Source organism: Monodelphis domestica, chromosome 8 (assembly GCF_027887165.1).
Source record: "Monodelphis domestica isolate mMonDom1 chromosome 8, mMonDom1.pri, whole genome shotgun sequence".
Lineage (NCBI taxonomy): Eukaryota > Metazoa > Chordata > Mammalia > Didelphimorphia > Didelphidae > Monodelphis > Monodelphis domestica.
In genome coordinates this window covers 232,604,348-232,617,990 of record NC_077234.1, presented here as the reverse complement: position 1 = coordinate 232,617,990, position 13,643 = coordinate 232,604,348, and the positions used below count along the sequence as shown (strand labels likewise).

The following is a 13,643-nucleotide window of genomic DNA, read 5'->3' as shown; positions in this document are numbered from 1 at the left end:
AAGAATGGGAAAGGAAAGTGGGGGAAAGGGGGTCCCTGTCTCTATCTAAAACCCTTTTCCTCCCTCCTGAAGTTTGGGGGGAACTCAGGCCTTGGCAGCCTGAGCCCCCTGAGAGAAAGTCAAGTTGGCTGACCCTAGGTCTGTCCCCTTGGCCACAGTTCAGACCCAGGGCAACAGGAGCTGAGGTAAAGTCTGACAGAGATTCAAATTGCCTTTTCTCAAGTTTCTCTTCAGTGAGTCTCTTCAATTGGGAAATGTTGGGGGGAAGGATTTTCAGTCACAAGCAGGAAAAAGTGGGTAACCCTTAGGAGAAAGTTTTATTCAACCTTCTCTCTTTGGCTTCTCCCAACTGAGAGACTAACTGCTCTTCCATCCAGAATCTTCTCCTCCTCAAGAGTCTAATCTCCTAGCCCCCACCCACCCACCCACTGAGGTGATCAGATCCACACACTCTTCAGCCTGGCACTTTTTCTTCATGTGCCAGCCTCTGTCACACTAAACAAGTTGTGGTATATGATTGTGATGGAATACTACTGTGAATGATGAGCAGGATAACTTAAAAAAAACACACACAAAAAAACTACATGGGATAGTCAACAGGGAAATGAATGTCACACACAGCTACAGATTTAATATTTGAAGAATAAATTGTGAATGTTACCTACAGAGAATGAACTGAAAGGTGGAAACATGAAAGACATAGTTTGTATGAGCATATCTGTCTCTCAAATGATGACTTCTGTGATGGAGGGGGCAGGGGGATGATGAGGATCTGGGATTCTTGTGGGGGGAAAAAACAAGAGGTGAGAAGCTAAATGAAGGTTGTAGCTGTGTAAAGAAAAACTGGAATGCTATTGTGCCATAAGAAATGATGATGAACAAACTAATTTTTAAATGAATAGTGAAATGAGTAGAACCAGGAGAACATTATATACAGCCACAGAACTAATGCTAGAAGAATAAACTGAGAAGTTACCTCCAGAAAGTGATCAGAAAGATAAAACAGGAAAGATTTAATTTATATGAATATGTTGGCCTTCATGGCATGACCCTATGTGAAGCAGGGAAGGTGGGTAGGGGTTGGGACACTATTGGATGGGATCTATTATGTAAATATGAAGAAAAGTAAGTTAAACTTATAGGAGATCTGTGATTTTGTTTGTGTAATATCTTCTTTTTCTTTATATATGGAAGTGTTCTGTTTGACTTTGTAAACATTTGGAATAATTTTTTAAAATTTAAAACCCTGAAAAATCTAATCCAAGAGTAAATGAATGAATGAAAAAATATTGATTATGTATTTACCATGTGTCAAGGACTATTCAGGGGAATGAGGATATAAATGCAAAAATGAAGATAGGCCATTCCTTCAAGAAGTCATGTTCTACAGAACCCTAGAATTAGAATTTTTGAGCTGGAAGGAAATTTAGACATTAAGACAAAGCTCTTAGTTATTGAACTCGAAGAAGATAGGTAACAAATCCAAAGTCATACAATTAGTCAGCAGTAAATGCAATAGGGGAAGACGATACATATACAGAGTAGTGCTGAGATGAGAAACAGAATTTTGGTTTGGAAAGTTGAAGTTCATTTGAACCATTGGGGAGTAGTAGACTGATACATATTTCTGGGAATAATGTAAGTATTATTTTGATTCTAGACCAGAACTGGAAAGAGGAGGTACAAAAAGATGTTTAAGGAAGGCTGGTGAGTCAAGTGAATATTTCCAGATACATAAGTAACAACAAAAAGAAACTCATGAGAAAATACAAAATTAATGTAGAGAACTTTCATAGGGCTTGTAAGAAGAAACTGAGGAATACTAAGGGTCAGAATGATCTAGGTAAATCCCATAGATCAGGGAACAATAAACATTTATTAAACACCTACTGTGTACCAGGCATTACACTAAGCCCTGGAGATACAAAAATGCAAAAGATAGTCCTTGGGGGAGATAACAGGCAAACAAATATATACAAGCAAATCATTCACAGGATATAGAAGAAATAATTAATAAGGAGGACACTTTGGAATTAAGAGGGTTGGGAAAGACTTAGGGCATCTGGATAGCATAGTAGATTCAGTGCCAGACCTAAAGTCAGGAAGACTCATCTTCCTGAGTTCAAATCTAGCTTCTAATCTAACTTACTAATGGTGTGACCCTGAGTAAGTCACCTCACCCTGTTTGCCTCAGTCTCCTTATCTATAAAATGAACTGAAGAAGGAAATGGCAAATTATTCTAGTCTCTTTGCCAAGAAAACCCCAAATGGAGTTATGAAGAGTCAGACATGACTGAAAAATGACTGATCAACAACAAGGAAAAGGAAGTCTTGTGATAAAATATGAGAGTCAAGTTATACTGGTATGCCTTGAAATTGATATTCCCTTTCTTGTCTCTATGCCTTTAGGTAGGCTTTCCTCCACATCTGCTTTTATTCCTTCTCATCTCTGCCTCTTAGACTCCCTAGTTAAGAATCTGGGATTCAGCTCAGTTGCTACCTTCTGCATGACTCCTTTCTTGAACCATTGGAGTCAGTGTCCTTTCCTTCCTCTATTCATTTATGGACATATTGTATATCATTAGTAAACCTTGAAGGCAAGGCAAGGATTACTTATTTTTTGTCTTTGTATCCCTAATGCCTAGCATATATAATTTTGTTATTGTTGCTCAGTCATTTATATGTCTAACCCTTCATTACCCCTTTGGGGGTTTTCTTGGCAAAGATACTGGAGTGGTTTGTTATTTCCTTTTCTAACTCATTTTATAGATGAGGAAAAGAGGCAAAGTTAAATGACTTGCCCAAGGTCACATGACTAGTATCTGATATCAGACTTGTACTCAAGAAGATGAGTCTTCCTGGTTCCTCCCAGTGCTCTATTTACTGTATCACCTACCTGTCCAGCATATGTAATAACTACATATTAAATATTGGTTGAATCGAATTGAATTGTCTGAGAGGGACAAGGAAGACCAGAGAGGAAAGACACAGAATACATAGAGACTTTGCCAAAAGTGTAATGGCTTGCCACAGGATATTGTGGGGTTTCCTATCCTGGATATCTTCAAGCAGAAGTGGGATTACCATTCAAGTAAGGTTTGGATTTGATAACTCTAAGGTATCCAGGTTTGGGGCCTGGAGTCAGGAAGGGCTAATACCAAATCTGACCTCAAGCACTTCCTAGCTATGTGACCCTAAGCAGGTCACTTAACCCTGTTTGCCTCAATTTCCTCATCTTTAAAATGGTAGGAAAATGTCATCGTTTTCCCAGAGCTGTTATGAAGATCAAATGTGGTATTTGTAAAATCTTAGCACAGTACCTGACACATAGTAGTCACTTAATAAAAGTAGGTTTCTTTTTTTCCTTTACTTCCTCCCTCTGGCCTCTCACTTTCCCTTCTTTCAATTCTTCCCTCACTGCATCTCTTCACTCCTGCTCTCTTCCTTCCTTCCTTCCTTCCTTTCTTCCTTCCTTCCTTCCTTCCTTCCTTCCTTCCTTCCTTCCTTCCTTCCTTCCTTCCTTCCTTCCTTCCTTCCTTCCTTCCTTCCTTCCTTCCTTCCTTCCTTCCTTCCTTCCTTCCTTCCTTCCTTCCTTCCTTCCTTCCTTCCTTCCTTCCTTCTTTCCTTCCTTCCTTCCTTCCTTCCTTCCTTCCTTCCTTCCTTCCTTCCTTCCTTCCTTCCTTCCTTCCTTCCTTCCTTCCTTCCTTCCTTCCTTCCTTCCTTCCTTCCTTCCTTCCTTCCTTCCTTCCTTCCTTCCTTCCTTCCTTCTCTAAGATTTTGTGATTCTGAATGGCTCATTGGGATTCTTTTAGCTATAAAATTTTTAATTTTATAAAGACTGTTCAGGGAAAGAGACACCACCCCCAAGAAATGCCTTTTGTACCGATATGCTCCAGAAGGAAGTCTTATAAATCACTAGTGTGCTTATATATTGACTAAAGAAGCATATGTTTTAATAACCAAACATTTCAAAGATTTGTTTCAACACATTAGGGACTATATTAGAATGTATAGGAAAGCATTTTTTTCAGGAAATAATAATGCATGCAAAGGAAGAAAATCCTATAACTTCCTTAAAAACACATTTTTTATAGTTGCTACAAGTTACAAACATAATTATTTCCCAATTTGGATTGTCCTTTTTTTTCTTTTTTCTTTCTGTCTTTTTTCTTTAACAGTTTCCATAGCAGTTCTTAGAGAGGCTTCTGGCTCTGGTTTATTGGCTGGAGAGCTAGCTTCAGTGTCAGGAAGACACATTTTCCAGTCCCCCTCTCTCCCAAATGCTCTTCAGCAATCCTAAGACTATATTTATGAAAGAGTAGTCAATCTGTATTGGGACCTATGATAAGCCTGATTAGTCAAAAAGTAGCATAAAACATCAGCCCTTTTAAGGTTTTAACTGCCAGAGAAACTTTATAAATATTTACTTGTTTGGTCCTCACAATAATCCTGGGATATAGGGTTTTTATAAATGAAGAAACAGTCTGAGGAAAATTAAGTGACCTGCCTAAGGTGACACAAATAGTATCTGAGGTGAGATTTGAACTCAGTTCTTCCTTATCCTATATCTAGCTTTTTTATCTCCTGTGGAATGTGTGAGAAAAAAAAGCACAAAATAAAACTAAAGAGCAGCGAGAAGAAGAAATCCAATTAGATAATGATGTAAGAGAGATTAGAGAAAAATTTTTGGAACAGTAGGACAAGATTAAAAAAAGGAGGAGGGACAGATCTGGCAATAGTCTGTAATACACAAACCTTAAGGTTATTAGGACATTATAACTTAAAGAGCAAAGAACATGAAAGATTAGATCCAAGCAACAGTGAATTTGCAACATGTCTCAGCACAAGACAAAAGTAATTTAGCAGAAAGTAAAGAATATACTTTAGAAACAGAAAGTACAGAACAAATACTAATAGCAAAAGCAAGAGCAGAACTATATGAGACAGAAATATTAGACTGTTCTAAAGATTATAAACAGTTTATAGATCTCAAGTCAACAGAAAGTATTAGGAGTAAGTTAAGCATAGCATAGACAGTTAATTATACTTAGAAATAGACTTAAGCTCCATTTGCAGATAGTAAAGTTTTAATTGTTTATTGTAAAGCTGATGCTGAAATTGCATTTAATGGAAACATATAGATAAAATGATTTGCAATTAATTATAGATAATTAAAATAGGAAAAATGTTTGTATTAGTTTAACTTCGCAAAAGTAGTATTAGTATTAAGACTCAAATTTCTTTGTAATGGTTTTGTTCAACATTTATTGTACTGAATTTATGGTAAAACCCCAAAACTACTCTTACCCAAAACTTTCCCGCAAAGAATTCCTTAGATTAGATAAGATTAGTATAGAATGGAGATAGAGTAACTGAGTGAAGTTTATTATTTTGGTGGGAATAGTTAGAAATTAGATTTAGTAGACTGGTAAGTATAATAAAAATAAGTGACCTTGGGAAGGTCACAACAAAAAAAGGGACGATTGTGGAAAGGAAAACCGAAGCAAGTTTTGGACTTTCTGCTACTCAGGTGGAACAAATAGCAGTTGGAATATTAGAGAGAAGATATTGACAAGAATGAGAGTTGGTGGGGGAAGGGGAACTTGGAGAGTGATAGTTGGTCTTGTGACTCTCTTTCCTGGCCCTCAGACTGGAAGGAACCTCTCTCCCTGTCTCTGGATAAAAGTACCTCTGCTCCTGAATATTTCCCAACTGTGTGTTCTACCTGGATTCCTGTGATCGTGTCATCGAACAAAGGGATTTAAGGGGAGTAGTTTGAACTATAAGGCTGGTCTTTAGGGGCATCAGCCCAAAGAGACAGGCCCAACCAGCTCTGAAGGTCAGAACCTTTTCTTACTCTTGCTTTCTACTGCTAAGACTTAGAACTTAAGAAAACTAGCATAGATTAGAATAGACAGGAATAAAAGAAACCCTCTACCAGCTTGTGAGGTGCCTCAGCTCAAAAGCTGAGAGAGACTCAAACCCAATCTAGGGAAATCCCAATTCTCTCTTCTCTGATACCTCCCCAATCCAAACTTGTTATTAAATTCATCTTTATTTAAATAACCCACAGTCAGATAAGAGGACTATCATTTCAGGGGACATAGAGGGAGCTGAACCTCAGGACAGCCATTCAACCATAGATGGTTCTTATTGGGCCCTCGCTAGTCCACCTTGGTCTGGGAGGAGGCTTGTCCCTTAGCAGGGTCCATGCTTACCTGCTCTGGGGTATCTTTAACATCAATCAATAGAGAAGACATCCCCCCCCCCATCATAGTTGGCCCATTTCTTGGGAACCCCATTTTTCAAAGTTAGCCTCTTAGCAGGGGGTATCTCTCTCATTTTACCTCACCAGCATCCATATTCCCTCTGTCCCTGCAACTCCTCCATTCCCTGTTACAAAACCTTCCATATCCCCTGTACCTCTTCAATTCTCTACAATCCCAGTATGATATCAAATGAAAGTCTGAGTCTCCTTTTCTCTCTTGCCACTCCCCCTTTCACTGTTGCCCAACTGAATGTTTAGGCATCTCCTAGGTACAGATGGTTACCATAACCTCTAACATGTGCAAATTTTTCTCATGGAACATTTGATATGTTTTATAGATTACTGAAGATTCTAGGGGGCATGTAAATCTGTTTGGGCACTTGGATGATGGAACTTATTAGTGGGAGTTCCAGAAGAGATAAATCAAAGGAGGGGCAGGTGTCAGTAGAGTATAAAAATCAGGCTTTATATGGTACTAAAAACAATGGAGATTTAGCTATTAGTTTATTTGATCAGCAAGAGATAAAATGGAGAAATGGAGAAATTTCTAGACTTGGAATCATGAAGAGAAGTTGCAGAAAAGTTGTCATAGTGGAAGGAGTATTTATTCCAGGGACTCCTTATCCTGATGAAATAATAATGTGAACCTCTCCCCATCTCCCAGATAATAAGTTTCAAAAAAGAATACACTATATGTGTTACCTGCATATATTGATCTAATCAACTAGATGATTTCTGGGTTTTCACTTCATTTTACAAACATAGTCATCTCATGAGCATAGCACATTGGTTTTAAAATTAGTATATTAAATAAAGACTTTAAGATCATCTGAAAACTAACACATATCTCAAAGTTTTACTAATTGCTGATACAGACTCATTGTGCTCATTCATTTAAATCTGAAATATATTTTAAAATGTTTTTCTTTTTCTCAAATTCATAGTTTAAATGGTTTTTTAAAAAATTAAATAGTTCTCACTTGATTTCAAGTTCCCCATTAAAATATGTAATTACAGCCTTTCCCTCCAACTTTCTGAAGTGGTCTTTAAATACTATTTATCTATAGTGAAATTTCACTTACTACATATTCTGAGATTGTAGAGAAAAAAAAGAAATCAGAATCAGAAAGAATTTTAGGTATCAACGTGATATTTGTGTCATAAAAGGAATTTGGTAGAATTCCTTCTTCAGGTATTTTCCAAAGAAATCTATTTTGTATTGGAATTAATTGTTCTTTAAATGTTTGGTAGAATTCACTTGTGAATCCATTTGGTCCTGGGTTTTTTTTTTTTTTCCTTAGGGAATTCATTGATCACTTGTTTAATTTCTTTTTTTTTTTTTTGAGATAAAGTTGTTTAAGTATTCTATTTCCTTTTCTATCAGAAAGAACTTTAGAATTCAGCTAGCAGCAGGCAGCTGGGTGGCTCAGTGGATTCAGAGCCAGAGTCAGAATTGGGAGGGCCTGGGTTCAAATCTGACCTCAGACACTTCCTAGCTGTGTCCCCCATTGCCTAGCCCTTACCACTCTTCTGCCTTAGAATCAATCATAATATTGATTCCAAGATGGAAGGTAAAGCTTATTAAAAAAAAAAATCAGCTAGCCTTTCCCAGAACTGTTCAAGAAAACCATCTATAATAGACCCAATAATTGGTCAGCCAGCCTTTTTTGAAGATGCCTGGTGATATAGATTATACTATTTCCACTTCTACATTTGACTAGATGCCACGTGAGAAAATTTTTCCTTACTTCAATCCTAAAGCTACCTTTTCCTACCTCCCCCTCTCCATTGTTTTTAGTTCTGCCTTGTAGGGCCAAGAGCAGGTCTAATCCCTCCTACATGAGATAGTTCTTCGAATATTCCCAGTTTACTCATACAGTGTTATTAAGAATTTTGCTGTCTTCCTTGATTAGACACAATTATCCACATTTTCAGTTTCAAAATTTAGTCTCAAGTTTCCATGAGCTGACATTATAAAATAAAGAAAACATTTTAATAGAACTTTTGATAAAAGTAGAATTTGAACTGAGAACCACCTAATTCTTCCGAACACCCTTACGATAGACAGCCTGTGTGTCTAAGCAATCACTATGCGTCTTCAAGGTAGTTTGTATTATGACAGAATCATATTTTCATTCAACACAATATCATATCGGCAAATGTTGGAAGAAAAAAGAAGACTTACTGTGTGTTTATTCTCCCCATCGATGTTCTTGCATATTTTCATACCCTGGAGATTGTGGATGAGGATCGTGAAGATGCAGGGACACAGAGAAAATAAACCAACGAACTTCCCGAAATTAGCCTCTTTGCAGAATCTGCTTTGTCATTTGCAGAAGTTTATAACGGAAGAAGCAAAGTGAAGGTTACTTAACTGTCATCAAAAAAAATCTAAAAAAGAAATCTGAAAATTGAAACTTCGAGAAGGACTAGATTTAAAAGCATTTTAATTACTCCTCTCCCCAGAATTTACCCTGGTCAGAACTGCAAAGATACTTTTTTAAAAGATAGTGAATATAATTTAAAAAATATATAAATGAGATTGAAAATACCTTTTACAAGAAATTTTAAAGAGGAAACAAGACATTGGATGTCCTGCTCCTGTGGTTCTGTGGTCTAATCACCAAGCCCTGAATCGGTCAATAGGTTTTAATGATCCAAACCACTGGCTTGTGGAGTGAGCATGGAGAGGTCATGTTGTTTCTCCAGGCCTGTTTCTCCCAGCTATAAAATAAAGAAAATAAATAACCCGACTTCCCAATAGTCTGTTAGAAATGAGTCATAAAAAAAAAAAAGCAATTTCCAAGTTCCCTGCAGTTGGAGCGTATGTTGATAACTGTCAGGACTGTAAGAAAAGTAGAGTCTAGGTAGCCCCAGCTCTAGTTTAAACAACACAGTGTTCATCTTGGTATAATGAATTATGGAATGCCAGGATTGGGAAGCAACTCACGTTATAAATGTCTGCTTTTAACTCTTTTTTTAACCATGGGAAAGGCAGAAGAGTTTAATATTTATTTCCCTCCATTACAACCAAATACAATAAAATTAGTCTTTAATAATTGGTTTATTTTCATTCACTGATGCAGAAGACATCCTATCTGGAAACTGTCCAATGTAGAGGCAGCATGTTACAATGGAAAGAATTTGTGAATTTGTGGGCTAGTGTTCAAATCTCCCTCTTATATGGATACAAGCAAGTCATATAACCTCCTTCAGCCTCTGTTTCCTTATCTGTAAAATTAGGGAGTTGGATTTAGATGACTTCTGAGGTCTCTTCCAGCTTCAGGGCTATGGTTTATGCACATCAGCAAGTCATCTTTCTGACTTAAAGTCTTAGACATTGAAAAAGGCATTGAAAACATCTAGGAGAGTGATGGCAAGCCTTTTAGAGAGGCAGGTCATGTGAGAACTGTCCTCAGATGCACGTGAAGAGGGAGGGGAGAAATCCAGTCTCTTGTCCCTCTGGCTTTCTAGTAACAAACTCTGGTGAACTCTGTGCTAGGACAATGACATGTGTTCCCACAGCAAGAATTCTGAGTGCCCCCTCTGGCATGTGTGCCCAGGCTCACCACTATGAGTCTAGGGCATCAAGAAGTTAGTGTTTTGCCCCTGGTCATACACAGTAAGTAGGTGAAAAAAAAAAACATATCCTTTGGAACCAATTGCATGAGAGACTTTACATCACTGCTAAATAACTATGTTAGAGCCAAAGCTGATTTCCAGATATCATAAACTGAAACACCAAATATATACTTTCCAGATCCATGCATTGTGGATACAAAGCAACACATAACAAATTTAATTGAGACAGCCTTTATTCATTTTTCTCCTTGCCAATTGACCTCAGCTTACTGAGACTATATTATGTAATGGATAAAGTTCTGGAGTCAGGAATATTTATATTCAGATTCTGCCCAGATACTAATTGTTTGACACAGGGTATCACTTAAGTTTTCTTCAGTTTGCTCATTTATAAGATGAAAGGATTGGATATGATGAGCACAAGACTTTAGGGTGGAGAATCAGATCATGAGCAAACTTCAGGGAGGAAGGAGGGTGACCTGGAGGCTTGTAGATTACCATAGCAAGAATCTAGATAGGATGGGTAAACTTTGGGGGAGGCAGAGATAGTCCCTGAGTATTGTTGGCAAATGGAAAGTCTGAAAGTGCCAATGAAGATCAAAGCTTATACCAAATCTTCCTTTTGGCCCTATGTCCTGGGGTGTGTGTGAAAGAAGGAACAACTAGCCTTGGAGAGGCTGCCAAGAGATATTGATACTTTAAAGTTTGATTTCAAGAAGTGCCAGAAGATAGAAGGAATCTGACAGAATAAGATCTAGGATGAATGGGAACTTAACAATGGAGGAAAGTTCCAGTGTACACAATGGAGGATAAGATGGAGGAGAAGTAGGGCTGAATTTATTATTGGTGTTTGGGGAGGTACAACATCAACCAACTGTCCTCACTGTCCATTCTTGCATTCAATTTACACTGATCTCCAGTGTTTTGTGTAGAACAGTGTAAGAGAGAGGAATTTGCAGAAGAGAGGAAGATGCAAAAGAAGGAAATCTGATCCAATGAAGCAAGAAACAGACCATGCGGCTATTTCTTTGAAGAGATCGAGGATTCCAAAAGGAACAGGAACTGAGAGGACTGAGAAACTGCCAGGTCCAAATCATTCCTTCAGCTGAGAGCCTGACAGGAAGGTCTAAAAGGCTGGAGGTTCCCCTTTGGACACCAACGACTTCCTAGAGATCCCTGGAATCAGTTACTCAACTCAATTCAACATAATAGATCGGACTTTGAAAAAAAGCCATCTACTGAGGAAATTCTCTTTAAGGACTTTCTCCACGTCTCTCTCCCCAATGTCCTGAACTTTGCCAATAACCAGATTAGCTCAAGAATAGGGATAACCAGCAGCTGACCAGAAAAAGGGTCAAAGCTTAGAGCCTGGACCCCAAGATTTTGGGGGGCCATTCTGTAATTTTAGGGATTCCTGCCACCCACTTTCCTTATCCAGCCCACCTATTTCCCCTTCCCTGAGTGATTCTCCATTAAAGAGTTATATAGATCAGGTCTGCCTACTTTCTGACATCAAAGAAGGGGACTGAAGATTTGGGGAGAACCATACCTCTCCCCAAAGAGGGGGATTAGTTTAAGACTAGGGTTGGGAATTGAACCCAGATCTCAAAGGGAAAATGGGAGTATGGGTGTTGGGATAATCCAGAGGAAGAAAATTCTGTCCCACTTCTCAACAACAGATAAGACCAAGAAGGGAGGCAGTGGGTCATTTCTCCCAAACCAGATCTCTGAGGAGACATACTCTTTCCCTCAGGAAAACCAACCCAGGTTGTCTTTATCAAGCAGGGAGAGAGGGGGAGATCAATCTCTTCTCCCCCTCATCCTCTCAACCCTTTTCCTCCCTCTCCTACCAGTTCCCCAGTGTAGGTGGGAGTGACCCTCCTTACTGGTCTATATTACAACAGATCACCAGACTGGTTGATATGGTGAGGGAAACTGTGACCTGGGGCAAAGGTATGCCCCAAGAGAAGGATATGACAGCTGTAACCATGGATCTTGGTTTCCCAGTGATCTGATGAGGGATTGGGTTGGTCAGGCAGCAGATACTACTTAGGGTGGAGGTAGGGAATAGAAGAAGAATGTTTGCCCTCTTCCCTTCCCCCAGTTCCTGGGAAAAAACACCAACTTCCCCAAACTAAGTTTTGACTGCCCTACCCTTAACACTGCCAGGTCCTTGTTCTTCCTTCTTTTTAATTTTTTTCTTTAGTCTTCTTCATTGTAATAATGCACTTAAATTTTTTTTATTTTCATGCAAAACCCACTTCCATATTGGTCATAGTACACTCATACATAACCAAAACCCCAAAATAAAACTGCAAATATGCTGATATGAAAGATGATTCCAACAGTTCTTTCTCTGGCGGTGGACAGCATTTCCCATCTCAGAATTGAATTCCCGTCTCAGAATTGCCCCAGATCTGCGCATTGTTAAGAGAAGCCAAGTTTTCACAGATGATCATAGTACAATATTATGCACTTTAAAAATGCCTATTCTGTGTGTGCCAGTTTTCAACAGGAATGTAGAATTTCCCATGCTCCCAGGCCAATGTGCCTGGGAATTTACTAGGAGGCAGGGAATGAAATGGTTTGGGAAATAATGCTCTGAGTAGATCACAAGTCCTTCAGAAACTGGGAAGATACTTGAAAGTGGTTTCCCCTTCCTTGGGGCTTGTGGATCTTTCTAGGTACAGGACTTCTCTGTTCCCATAAAGGACAGAAGGAAAAAGAGAAAGAAGAGCGATTTGTACATTCTTTCTCTATTCCCTGAGAAAGGTATGAGGAACTTTTTTTCTATAGATTTATGACTGCTTGATTATACTTAATGCCTACGAAGCTTTGGAAATAGCTGATAAGAGGAAAAAGCTGAGGGTATAGGTAATTAAAAAAAAGGAAACTGCTGAACATGATGTGAGAGCTTGTGAGAACCTCCATTGGGAAGCCCCTGTATTCTGCAGTTCCATGAGACCCAGGCTGGTTCTGCTCCCATTCCCACTTGCAGGTATGAAGAGGGAAGATGATGTGTACTAAATGCCCTTGAAAAGTTCTGGGGACCAGAGATGGTGACCACCTAGATAAGGGATCAGTGCTGGATGCAATCTGCCTGGGGAGCTTTGTCTCAGAGATGATGAGCAGAAATGCGATCAGCAAATTAGATACTGACCATATTTAGAGGTTTTGCTAGAAGGAAATACATGGTGAACAACTCTTTGGTCCCCATTGGGAGCAACAGTGGCTGAGAATTAAACCTTTTTTTTTTTTGACTCAAGGTAGAAGTGGGAGGCACAGAGTATTGACCTACCCACAAACAAGACTACTCTTGGCTGGCCTAAGGAGAAGGCATATTGAGAAGGAGAAGGAGAGGGATTCATAAAACAGATGCTTCTGGATTGTCATTATTTGCTCTCCTACTGGAACACACAAATCTCATCAATTATATATTTTTTTCTTTTGAGAAGATAAAATGCTTCTATTTGGGCTGCATACTTTGTAAACTCTTTTTTTTTTTAAACCCTTACCTTCCGTCTTGGAGTCAATACTGTGTATTGGCTCCAAGGCAGAAGAGTGGTAAGGGCTAGGCAATGGGGGTCAAGTGACTTGCCCAGGGTCACACAGCTGGGAAGTGTCTGAGGCCAGATTTGAACCTAGGACCTCCCGTCTCTAGGACTGGTTCTCAATCCACTGTGCTACCCAGCTGCCCCCACTTTGTAAACTCTTGAGAGCTATATAAATATGAATTGCCATCAGGATATCATTTATATTTCACATACTATAGAAAGGCAAAAAAACCCCAGAA

The 13,643-nt window shown here is 38.8% G+C and overlaps 1 protein-coding gene across 1 annotated transcript in view; it reads right to left on the bottom strand.

Moving 5' to 3' along the window:
• The window catches only part of TLR8 (toll like receptor 8), a 28,133-nt gene extending 15,613 nt beyond the window's left edge, over window positions 1-12,520 (bottom strand). Inside the window, exon 1 of the mRNA XM_001381056.5 lies at window positions 8,454-12,520. The gene's annotated coding sequence lies outside the window, so the exon portion shown is untranslated. The remainder of the gene's footprint in view (window positions 1-8,453) is intronic.
• Window positions 12,521-13,643: the final 1,123 nt, after the last annotated feature.